At 34.7% G+C, this 12,901-nt stretch overlaps 2 protein-coding genes across 3 annotated transcripts in view; one reads left to right on the forward strand and one right to left on the reverse strand.

Annotated features, from left to right (window-relative positions):
• The window catches only part of NT5DC1 (5'-nucleotidase domain containing 1), a 151,949-nt gene that overhangs the window by 92,343 nt on the left and 46,705 nt on the right, over positions 1-12,901 (reverse strand). The gene's annotated exons all lie outside the window — the stretch shown is intronic.
• COL10A1 (collagen type X alpha 1 chain) overlaps positions 220-12,901 on the forward strand; it is a 41,449-nt gene continuing 28,767 nt past the window's right edge. The window contains exon 1 of the mRNA XM_031935535.1: positions 220-455. The gene's annotated coding sequence lies outside the window, so the exon portion shown is untranslated. The remainder of the gene's footprint in view (positions 456-12,901) is intronic.

A 12,901-nucleotide genomic window follows, 5' to 3' on the forward strand; every position in this document is an offset into this window, starting at 1 on the left:
AATTTTCCCTTAAAAATGTACATATCATTTAGATTTATTAATTAAAACTACTGAAGAACTTGTATTTGAGCTATTCTAATGCTCATGCCAAGGTGTCATTCCATTCTTGCATTTACACATGGGATCAAATAAATGAAATTCCCCAATCCCCATCTGCGTCTCAAAAAAGTCACTGACTGCTTGAGAACAACAGATATTCTCTCCTGGAAATGAATCAGAAGGCAGACCATCATTCGGTAGCCAGCATATGATTCAGCAGAGCTTTGTATAAAAGTATAAAGTTCAAAAACAACTCCAAAAAAGCTCGAGAAGTAGTGGACTGTTTTTACCCCTCCTGGAATCACCACTGACAGCATCCATGAAGTTCTGACAGAAGAACACGCGAGGATGACAAAGTAGTGACTTTTAAAGAGCAGCCAACAACAAGCATATAGGGAATCTTTCAGCAAATACAGGTAGGAGAAATTCAAACGTGTGACAATAGGTTTATGTAACCAATAATGTTATGAGATGAAAAACAGGGCATAAATACTGGCTGTGACTATTTAAATCATTTATCTGAAGAGATAAAATACATTTAAAGAAAATGATACTTTGTTCTGTGTCTCATAAGATTGCTGTTTTTATCTTCTTGTCTTCACTAAGCAAAGGTTAAATAAAAAGCAAATTATTTATAAACTCAACCTTTTTTTTTTTTCTGGATTTGAAGAGAAGCTTGAGTAGGCGATTTAAAAAGGAGGAGGATAGCGTTCATGTAGATGTACACGGCTAACAAGAAAGCTATTGTTTGAAATGCCATGTATCTTCACTGAGGTAGCACACTAAACTATTCCCAAATCTGCACTCACTTGTAATACTAAACATCTCCCAACAATGACAGATAACAAGTATTGTCAATTGCAGATTTAATTGTAATAAAAACTGTAGTAATTTGAACTCATTATATTAATAGCTGTTGAAACTAGAAAGTTCTTGCAGTTCAGATAAACTGACTTTTTGAGAGCTCAAGCTGTCAATATGTGACGCTTTTTCTTTTTAAAAAGGGGAAATGTCAAATGATGAGAGGAAAAAAACAGCAGAGAGAAGTACTAAAAGATATACTTGGAAAATATGCTGTTCATTTTTCTGGATGTTACTGTAACACGTGTGAGACATTTTGTTTCTGTACTTTAATGATATTATTACTAGCCTAAAAGATGTACAATACAAAGGATGAGACGCTTTCAGAAGGATCCCGAATAGGTGAGTCAGGTCAGCTGGGTGGTCTTATTATCAGTTTTTGATTTCCCCATTAGAGTCTGTTTGAAGTGAAGTGCCTTTCATCTTTCCACCCACTCTCACCATTTCAACATTCGAATTTAGTTCAACTCTTTTTATTCTGTTTTGTTTAAAAACGAGCCCAAATTCAGGGAAGGCAGAGAGACACCCTGTCTTGTGGTTTCATGTAATTTTTTGTTATGGTCTACCGGAAAAGAATAACTTTAAAAAATGCAATTTCACATACACTTGATCCCCTTTGGACTCAAATCTCTTCAACAATTCATGTTAATAGTTTTTGAAGTTAAAAAGCTATTTAGTTTTAAGACTTCACTGAATTTTGGCAGGCAGCGTTTTCAACATAGTTTCAACTCTTTGGACCTGTCCCCATAGCTCTTTTCCCACTGCCTGAGCTTCCAAGACAGCAGTGGCCAAAGGACTGTAATAAGGTGGACGTCCGTACAGTTACTTGTCTAGGGTTCCACTAACCAAGTTACGCTAACAACTGACTGGTGCCACACAATCTGACATTTCTACAGAAACTCAGAGCACTCTAGTTAACTCAAGAAATATGGGGGGCATCCTCATTTTTAAACCAAATTAATAATGAAAACGTGAGGTAGAGGGAAAAGGAGCAAATATCTGGGATACACATATTCCCAAAGGTTAGTTTTGCTTTGTTTTCCATATTCTTATACCCAAATAATCCACGTAATTGCAGCCCAAGACCTGGTCTCCTCCCCTCCATGTCTATTTGGTGGAAGGGAGGCAGTGCTATGAAGTGAACACGCTTAGGCAAAGGAAAAAACAAACATCCAAATAAACAAGCTGTGGTGAGGAAAATGCATCTGGCCTTCTTGCCAGGGAGTGAGTGGCTGGTCAATGCACGAGGGGCTACTTACACATGCTGGGCTCCTGAGGAGAACAAAAGGGGTTGTGGCAAGAGTTGTGTTGTAATGTGGCCGTGGGGTGGCCTGGGGAGAGGACATGAAGCACAAAGTTATTGCTGTCTGATCTCTACTTTCTTCATATCCATAGATATCTTGGATATTACTCTTAAGTGTACTTCTTATTCAAGATATGCTGAAATTTAAAAGCAAATATTATGAAAGTACAATAAGAATATCTGCAGTGTCATTCCATCTGACTTCTCTCCCTTATCTCTACATGACCAAAGTCATCTTTCAAGGCAACTCTGAATTACCATTGCCTCCACGAAGACTCCCTTTTGCCCCCTTTCATATATCTGCAAATAGCACATGTAATCAGCCTCCTTTTCCCTTGCTTTGCCCACGTCTTCTTTAAGACACATTCCTTTTCACTTTGCACTAACACAGCATGGTAATCCCTTGTGAGGCAGACTACAATAAGCTAAGTGAAAGAAAAGATAATGGAACACATTTTTTTTTTCAACCCCAAAGTGCCTACATAGTATTAAACCAACAAACTAACTAATGAAACACAATTAATTGAATGAGATCTATAACCTAAAAAAATTTTTTTTTAAACTCTAAAAACAAAGCTCATTAGTTTTGCCAGAAAATTAGAGAAATGGGTACAGAGGAGAAAATAACTACAGAAAGCGAAGAGCAAACACAAGAAAACGGGATAAATGGCAAATATTTTACATATTTCTCCCCAAAATAAAAGATGATGGAGAACAGGAGACTGAGGATATGCTTTCAAAGAGAATACACATTATTGACTTTTACATAACTTCAAAAATTTTAAGTGATGGCATGATTAGGAAAGTATATTTGTCACTATCATAATATTTTATTACAGGAGATAAAAGCTACTCTTGAACTTGATTCAAGTCAATATAATTTTTTTCTAGCCCATTCCCAACCCTAAATGCCTTTAGGCAACTGTATACATTTGTCTCTTGTATATTCTCCCATTGTTTCTTTGTATAAACACTTACCTGTCCCCCTCCACTTTCATTTATATAAAAGACAGCATAAAATATGTAAGCTCTGTATCTCTTCTTTAAAAAACATACACCCTGGAAATGTTTCCATTTCAGTACACACAGAACTTCCTCCCTCTTTTTTTTATTTAAGGAAAAGTACATTATTTCTTTGTGTAGATACAGTGTTGTTTATTCACCTAGTGCCCTTTACATGGATACCAGCCTTGGTTCTAATCTTTGCTTTTACAACCTATGTTGTAATGGAGTAACCTCACTCATATGTCATTTCATTGACGTGCCGAATACTGATAGGCAAATACACATGTGATTTTGGATCGATTTAAAGTCATTTTAAATTGTTTAGATTGTTTGCTTTAGTCAAACTTCTTAAACTGGATTCAGTACGTATTACATGACATTCTTAAAATACAATTTTAGGCCATGTTAATTCACAATGGTCCTCTAAGGCACCCAGAAAGTGGCCACTGAATTCCAAACGAGATGTTTGTGTTGGCGAGTGACAAAAACCAAAAAATAAAAACCACTACTATAAAGTGCTAAATGAATTGGTCATTAATAATAAGAAAGATTATTATTTTTCTCAGATTATCCCAGACATCTGGAGCAGTTTGGAGACATTAGGAAACTATATAACATGTAACCATCACGACAGTTGTCTAAAAATGCTTATAAGCACTAAATCCATGCAAACTATTTGTAACCTTAACTAATCCAAATGTAGAACTATTTCAATGCCACATCATACTCAGCCACATATTTTGCTATCAATGGCAAAAACCGCAATTACTTTTGCACCAGCCTAATATAAAGTCTGTATACTCCCTGTCAAACTAAAGTTCTATTCTAACAGCCTCATTTCAAATCAGCAAAGGGAGTACAAGTAAAACAGAAAGAACAATGTGGTTGTATATGGTTATTTATGGTATTTTTTAAAAAATCCTAAATGATTTTTTTAATTTTTATCTTATGAAGAAAAATGATATTAAAACAATTCATTATTTTTACTCACCTACAAGGCATCATAGGCAAGTCAAAGAATGTAACAAGATGCCTCTGCTAAGAGTTATTAATCCTGAGGCATAAACAAATCAAACGGTGCTTTGTTTTTAGTTTGATGAGTGAAATAAAATAGAATGAATGAGAAAGTATTTAATTCCATCATCAAAACCATCCTAATACTTCTCAGGGAGAACCTCTCCCTTTCATAATTAAATTACTCTGTAAAAGTTTACCAAATAAACACCATGAACAGTGTACTTTCCAACTGTTTTAAACACCACCTCCCTGTTCTAGCATTTTTTAAAAAAGCAAATACAAAGTTTTATGTATTTTTTTTCTCATCAGCAGTTGTTGGAAGACTTAAAATAAGGTCAACACAAAAATTCCAGAGCAGGAACATTATCACCTATAGCAAGGAGTGTAATGCGTTTGGGTGAATCTGTTGTCAGAGGCCAGGTAAGAAACAAGTCATAACCATGTCTCCTTCTGAGGGGAAACTGGGTGACCATGGACAGTGTTAGGATATAGGAACAGAAAAAAATCCAGGCCTCAGTGACAGTATCTTTTAATCTAGACAAAACATTACTCCAGATATGTTGCTGTTTTGTTAAAATATTGAACATATTTACCAACTATTTTTAAATTTCACACATTTTAATTAAGTGTTAACACTACAACTAAATAGCCAAAAGTAAAATCAAGAGACTCTTACTGCTATTCTGAGGGGGAAAAAGTACACTGCAAATCAATGCTGATTTGAGAGCCACGTTTTAACATCTCTTTGGTCAATCACTGCAATTAGCCCATCATCAGACTCCGTCTCAAAAAAAAAAAAAAAAAAATTCCCTTTAGGCATGTACTGTACATTCTGTTTTCAAAGATGAACCATGCATTTTCCAAATGCAATACAAACAGCTTTATACTGCAATGGTACTTGAAAAAATCTTTCGGCATGTGGTAAGACTTACTTTTCCTTTTGATGCTTATTTTGCCAAATTGCATTTCTGCACATGTATCTTCAATCAAATCCACAGAGAAGGTAAGGGAACAATACTTCAAGGTCAAAACTTTAGTTTATCAAAACTTAGTCCCACAGGACTATTCATATCATTGCATAAAACATAAAAATGAATATGACTAAACTAGTAAGAAAGTTATTACACTGAATCACATGAAACTGCCAATATTTGACTGTTTCTGACAACAATGGCAATTTCATATGTAACTTTTATATTTCCGAAGCCTCACTAGGTACCTAATAGAGGTAACTATATTCCTGAAGCCTAACTAAATACCTAATAGAGGTACTTATGACCAATCCTTGACTTATGGAGACTTAAAAATTAGAATAAAATGTTTACAACTAAAAATTTAAATGAATAAATGGCATATTATCTTCTATTATTTTGAACTCTAGTGGAATAGAGACTCTATAAAACACTATGCTTAAAGATAACTGAATGTATCATCTGATAACAGATAATAGATCTAAAACAGAGCTAAATTCGCCCTCAAGATGTTTGTGAAACTTTTAGAGCTGATGTTTATGGATAGTCTGTGTAAGAACATGATGTGAAAATACTATGATCTTTGATGTGTCTTATATAACATATCTTACAAATAGAGCTAAAATCAGACAAGGTTATACGTTTTATGATTTTAAAAAATTCTTAATACTAATTAACCCTACTCAAAAATTATGTTGTATATTTGTAGTATGTGTGAATATGTATGTATATACATATATTTGTGTATATATTTTTATACTAATATATCAGGGATTTTATTAAATGTTATACATTAGCCTACCTCAAGTGATTAAGATTTTACTTCTTTTCCAAAAACAATGTAGTTCAGCCATCTAGTGGTAAAGTATAAAGCAATCATTCCTCTGTATTTTATTATACTGTAAAAATAAGACAGGCAGTATGGAGAAGGATTATAAATTATTTAAACTTACTTTTCCTCTTCTCTGGTGACATCATAGAGCACAATCAAGAACTCAGAGGCAATATGACTACAGAAAATACATCACTGGATTTAGTAATTTGGAGTTTCTGGTTGACCTTAGCAAGAACAATGAATGGTGCCAAGAACTGTATTAGAGTTATAAAAGGAAACAGAAAAGTATGGAACATTCTAACCAAGAAGTATGGCTGTAAAAAGATGGAGGAAAAGAGGAGAAGAGAAGAAACAGTAGGGCCGAAGAAGGGTTCTCTTTTTGTTTTATAGCATTCAAAGTCTTCATTATGTTAAGGGGTTAAATAAAGACCCTTTGATCAAGAAAGGACAGAGGATAAAAGTCCCATGTGAGATAGAAAGGAATAAATCATTACACAGGAGTCAGACTGCCTTGGAGAGAGCATGCTGCCTCATTCTCTGACATGGTAGGGGAGAAAATCACCATAATAGATGAGTTTAAAGCTAGAGGACACAGGAGTTCAAACGTTGTTTTCTAATTTTTTTTTCTTTCTTATTTTTGAAACAAGAGGCAAGGAAATCTACCTCATGGTGAAAAGCAGAGGCCAGGAAGAAAGGAATGGGAGTTAAATGGTACAATAAATTGAAGAATCAACTGTTGTGTGCACCTTTAAGGTGTTAAAACTTTAATCACTATTAAATGAAAAAAATTACATAGATAGCTCCTGAATTTTCCAATCCTATATTCTCATTTAAATTCCAAATCTTCAAACTAGTTTAAGAGGTCAACTACACTGAAAGTATAATGAAAATGAAGGCACTGCATTCTGTTAAAATAGATCATGACATACAAACCTCACTCCACCTCCTCCAAAATTTCCATTTCACCTTCTCCTTTGTAAGGAAGAGTGTAGCAGATTCAACCAGGTTACTATAATCCTGCATCTTAGACAACGGAATTAGCTAAGTAAAATGAGGGTTTTCAATAAAGTTGGCATCAATACTCCCCAAATAACATGTTCTTATAAAACTTCAGAAGCCAAAATAAATGTATCAGTGTTCCAGAACAAAAGAATATTTGATGAGACAAAACTATCAGTTAATATCTCAATAAATCAAGAAAAGAGTATAGTGAAGTATTTTGTTGTTGCTGCTTTTTTTAAAAAAAGTTTATTTGCTGTGGTAGACTAAGCTGGTATTTATTATAGACAAGCTAAAATGAACATATTTAATTCTCATTATAAGTGGGAAAAAGAAATATAAAATAATGGTTTCTAACATATTATCTATAAATGTAACCCTAAATCCAATATCACATTTGTCATTATTTGCATGTACTACATTCTCTAGATAACACTGTGAATTTTAAAAGCATACCAATAGATCACATATATACATTACTTACTAGTCTTATATTAACAAATTTAAACAAGGAGCAGCATGTAACTGCTCAATGTATTTCAAGTAAATAAATAAAAGGATAGATAAAATTTTACTCTATAAATGCCTTTTAACTATACAATCACTTACAGGGTAGAAACCAAAAATAATATGAGTTGAAAACATAAAGAATCTTTCTTCCTGTGCAATTTTGAGAAAAAAATTAGTCAAGAAAAATATGTATAGTAAAAATGCACTTGCATGTATGAATGTTATCAAAGATGGTTGATATGCTCATCACAGGCCCACATATTCTGATCTCAGAGTCCTTAAAATGTGGGGGTTTGGCAGATGGGATTTTATAAGTGATGGTGCAGGCACTGAAGTTGGCAGGAATATGGGCTGGATAGTGGCCCAGAAGCAAAAAGAGGGCTGAGCAGGTGATACAAATTGCAATTAGGAGCTGCAAATTCTAATCCCTGAGCAAATTCACAAAAATATAAAAACTCAGAGATGTCAAGATTTCTATCGATGACGTAACATTTTAAATGCCACAAAGAGTTGTTAATGTCATCTTATTCACTCACCTATCAAAAAATCATAAAATATACAACCTGCCATGCTTTACTTATAAAATCTGAATGTCAATCATAGTACCTAAAATCAACCTATGTAATGGTTAAATAGGAACACCATATTTATTACACAAAATTTGATGTGACATTCTCAAATCCACATTTGATATTCACTAGATATATAAGACTCCAAGGTTCTCCAGCTTCCTTACCTTCAGATATTTTATTAGATTACAACCTTTTATGACAGACAGCAATAATAGCAAACAACATCAAATAAAAACTAGCTTGCAAAAATACCGCTAGACTAATGCTCCAATCTCTAAAAGTTAGGTAACGTACCCAAAACTCACTCTTGCCCAGGGACTTCTATTTCCACTGCCCCATTCTAATCTAAAACACCATTTTCAAGGCCAGGTGCAGTGGCTCACGCCTGTAATCCCAGCACTTTGGGAGGCCGAGGCAGGTGGATCACTTGAGGTCACACGTTCAAGACCAGCCTGGCCAACATGGTGAAATCCCATCTCTATTAAAATACAAAAATTAGTTGGGCGTGGTGGTGGGCACCTGTAGTCCCAGCTACTTGGGAGGTTGAGGTAGGAGAACTGCTTGAACCCAGGAGGTAGAGGCTGCAGTGAGCCAAGATAGTGCCACTGCATTCCTTCCTGGGTGACAGAGTGAGACTTCGTCTCAAAAAAATAATAATAAAAAATTAAAAATTAAAAACAACATTTTCTTAACTGATCTCTCAGTGGCCATGGGCTCCCTCAGTATGCTCTCCATATTAGAGCCATAGTAAAAACACACATCTAATTAGGTCACTCATAAAAATCCTTCTAGACTTGGCCTCTCACTGCCCTTGTCAAAGACTTGACTTTTTATCTGGGCCTACAAAACAACATGATCTAGCTCCTATTCTCTAAGCTTCAACACTTACGGCCCACAAGCCTTCTCTCAGCTTCTCAACAGTATTTTGCGGGGCAGATGTCAAAGGGAAACATCATAGGCAATAAAGGTACATGAATGCAGCAACACTTTCAACCTTACCTACCTGTGAGTGAGGGAACACTATGCTTTAGATAAAAAGCCATAAGTCCTAATGCTGGTTCTTTGTGCAAATCAAATTCCTTATCTCAATGTCCTCACCTTTAAAGAAAGGAGACTCGCTAAAAAGATTCCTATTTGAATCTTCAAGCTGTCTGATTTCATAACTCTTTCACCACTTATTTTACCTGGAGATTCCAGATTCAAAAGTTCTACCCTAATCTCTAAACTGATTTGGTGTCTCAACACTAACTTCAAATATTGCCTTTTTAATTCAGGGTCTCCACCAGGCATTTGGGCTCTTTTGGAAAAACAGTTTCTCCAATAAAGTCTAGATACCCTTTCGACAGTCATCCTTTGGTTCACCTTTGTTAAAAGCGTTATGTACTTCACTATTCAAATACCATTCTGTTTGGAAAGCTCTGTCTCAGACTCAAGTTATTTATCCTACTAAAGTAGACTTTGAATAGGTTAGTGTTCTCTTAGTACTGGCAGGGAAATAATTTAGAATATCATAATCCTAAAAATGCAGAGTCAGTTTGGTAAAGACACGCTGTCTATTTGATTTCCTGTCATACTGGAAGAATAAGTTAGTATATAGAAATGGCTTATAATACTCTGAAATTTTGCAGTGATGAAAACATACACTTAAGCTATTAATTATTTTAAAAATTCCTGATTTAAAATTTTAGAAGTCACCAAGTAACTTAAATTGTGTCAAACAGCTAATAATATCACCCACACCTTCAAATTCTGAACCAAATGTATAATTACTCCAAAATGTCCTGCCAGGCAAAATATATTTTGAGAACTTTGTTGACTTACTGTCCACTTGAATTTATCCATGGATTATGCACCTGTCTTATAGTAAAGAAAGAAAATGTAAAAAACACATGGAATGGGCTAAGAATCCAAACATCTAGGAAAGTCTAAAAAGAATGGTCAATTCTCATCACTTAAATGTTTAGTATATTTCTAGAGATTAAAAACAAAAGACTGACTTTTTAGAATAAGCTGTAACTTACAAATTGATATCATGTAATACATATATTTTAAAAACATTTCTTTGGCTAGATCCTTATTTTCCCTGTTATGCTTTACTTTTGACTTATAGAAATGACTACCTATAATTCACTCAAAATATGGGTTTAAAAAGTCAGTACACTCACATATTATCTGAATAACAAACAGTATTTTGTTTGATTACTTATCTCCTATAGAGAAAAACAAAAATTTTCTCAAAAAACCATTTTAGTTATTAATGACTTTGTTATACAAAGCATCCAACTTTCAGTCATTTCTTTTTTCTTTTTTTTTTTTTTGAGATGGAGTCTCGCTCTGTCACCCAGGCTGGAGTGCAGTGGCCGGATCTCAGCTCACTGCAAGCTCTGCCTCTCGGGTTCACGCCATTCTCCTGCCTCAGCCTCCGGAGTAGCTGGGACTATAGGCGCCCGCCACCTCGCCCGGCTAGTTTTTTTTGTATTTTTTTAGTAGAGACGGGGTTTCACCGTGTTAGCCAGGATGGTCTCGATCTCCTGACCTCGTGATCCGCCCGTCTCGGCCTCCCAAAGTGCTGGGATTACAGGCTTGAGCCACCGCGCCCGGCCTCTGTCATTTCTTAACCAAAAAAAACCTGATGCTCTAAAAAAATACACTGTTATCATAGTAATACCTCTATTAATTAACACATCCACACGAATACAATGAAAATCAGTATTCACAATGATGATCCTAATGCACTGCAAGACTGAGTAGTATCAGCAAAGGAATATAAATTAACTATAATTTTAGGATCACAGTTGTCTATCACTGTATTCAAATGCTCCAAAAAGTAGACAATCTTTGGATGGCATGTATGGTAAACTGCAATGAAAACAAATGCTACAATATTTTCTACTTTGCGTTTTATCTTTTTGTAAGGATTTTAAAAAATACAATGTGTTTTGGAATAGATTATGCTTGGTGCAATACTCAAAATGTAAAGGCTGGCATACAGACTTATGAAAAATAAGTCTCCCTCCCATCCCTGTCCCCAACTTACTCAATTTGCCTCTTGAGATGCAAGCACTCTTACTAGTTTGTCTATTCTTATACAAGGAATATGAGATATTCTGTGTTACATACGTATCAATTATGTATTTTACACAAATGCTGTACACCACCTACTCTATTCTATATACTTTTTTTTTCTACTAAATGTATTCTGGATGTCTTTCATAGTCCATAACAAGGTGCCTACACCTTTTTTTTTTTTTTTTTTGAGACAGAGTCTCGCTCTGTCACAGGCTGGAGTGCAGCGGCACAATCTCGGCTCCCTACAACCTCCACCTCCCGGGTTCAAGTGATTCTCCTGCCTGCCTCCACCTTTTTAATGACTGCTAACGTAACTAGTTCTTATGAATGAATATTTGAGCAGTTCCTTCTGCTATTACAAATAATGGTATAATCAATAACCCTGTATATACATCATTTGCACATATGCAACTGTATCTGTAATATAAATTCTTAGAGATATAATTGTTGGGTGACTGTGCATTTAACATTTTTAAAGTTTATATTAAAGTATTGTAACAGTTTCTATTTGCAATCTCTCATTACAAATAAAGCTACATCTTTGCATAGGTTTAAGGTCATTTATAATTCTTTATCCATTATTCAATTGGGTTATTGTTTTGCTTTAAATACTTTTTAAAATAAACTTTTTATAATTTTTTGCATATTAAGACTATTAGCTCCATTACATGAGCTGGAAATGTTTCTCCCAGTTTGTCATTTATCTTTTTTTTTTTTTTTCTTTTTTGAGATGGAGTCTCGCTCTGTTGCCCAGGTTGGAGTGCAGTGGCAGGATCTCAGTTCATTGCAACCTCTGCCTCCTGGATTCAAGCAATTTCCCTGCCTCAGACTCCCAAGTAGCTGGGATTACAGGCACATGCCACCACGCCCAGTTAATTTTTGTATTTTTAGTAGAGTCGGGATTTTACCATGTTGGCCAGGCTGATTTCAAACCCCTGACCTCAAGGTGATCTGCCCACCGTGGCCTCCCAAAGTGCTAGGATTACAGGTGTGAGCCACCATGTCTGGTCCCAGTGTGTCATTTATCTTTAACTTTACTTGTGTTTTTCTTTATATGTAGGGTTTTAAAAAAAATGTTGTCAGATTCATACATCTTTTCTTTTATAGTTCTGAGTTTGAGGTCGTACTTCAAAGGCTTTCTGACTACATGATTAAAAAATATATATATATATAAATCCCCCTACATTTTCTGCTAGTAGTTTTATAATTTATTTTTTAATCCATAGACCTTTGATCTCTGTGGAATTTATTTAGGTATCAGGTGTGAGGTAGGGCATAACTGTATTTTTTTAGATGGCTATTCATAGGCCAAACACTACTTATTAAATAATCTGTCTTCCATTGATCTGAAATGCTATTTTTCTCATACATTACATTTCCCAGTCTTTTTGGGTCTATTTCTGAACTTTCTATTCAGTTTGAACACCATGAACTTAATGTAGATCAAAAAGATTTATAGCATACTTAAGTTTAAGAAACATAAGTTATATCATAACCATAGGAAACTATAAGATACAGATAAAGTATTTCCTCTAGATTTATTCCTATTTAATTCATTTAACAATAATTTATTTAACCTTCTCTTCCCCTGGCATATACTTTCTTTTTTTAAGGAGAAAGTTTCAAGTGGCCAGCTAAGAATTTCTCTGGCTTTAATCCAAAGGGATTTCTTTCACCCATTTTGAGTAAAGAGACTCCAGTTATTTACTTATTGTCATGG

Source organism: Piliocolobus tephrosceles, chromosome 5, assembly GCF_002776525.5.
Source record: "Piliocolobus tephrosceles isolate RC106 chromosome 5, ASM277652v3, whole genome shotgun sequence".
Classification (NCBI taxonomy): domain Eukaryota; kingdom Metazoa; phylum Chordata; class Mammalia; order Primates; family Cercopithecidae; genus Piliocolobus; species Piliocolobus tephrosceles.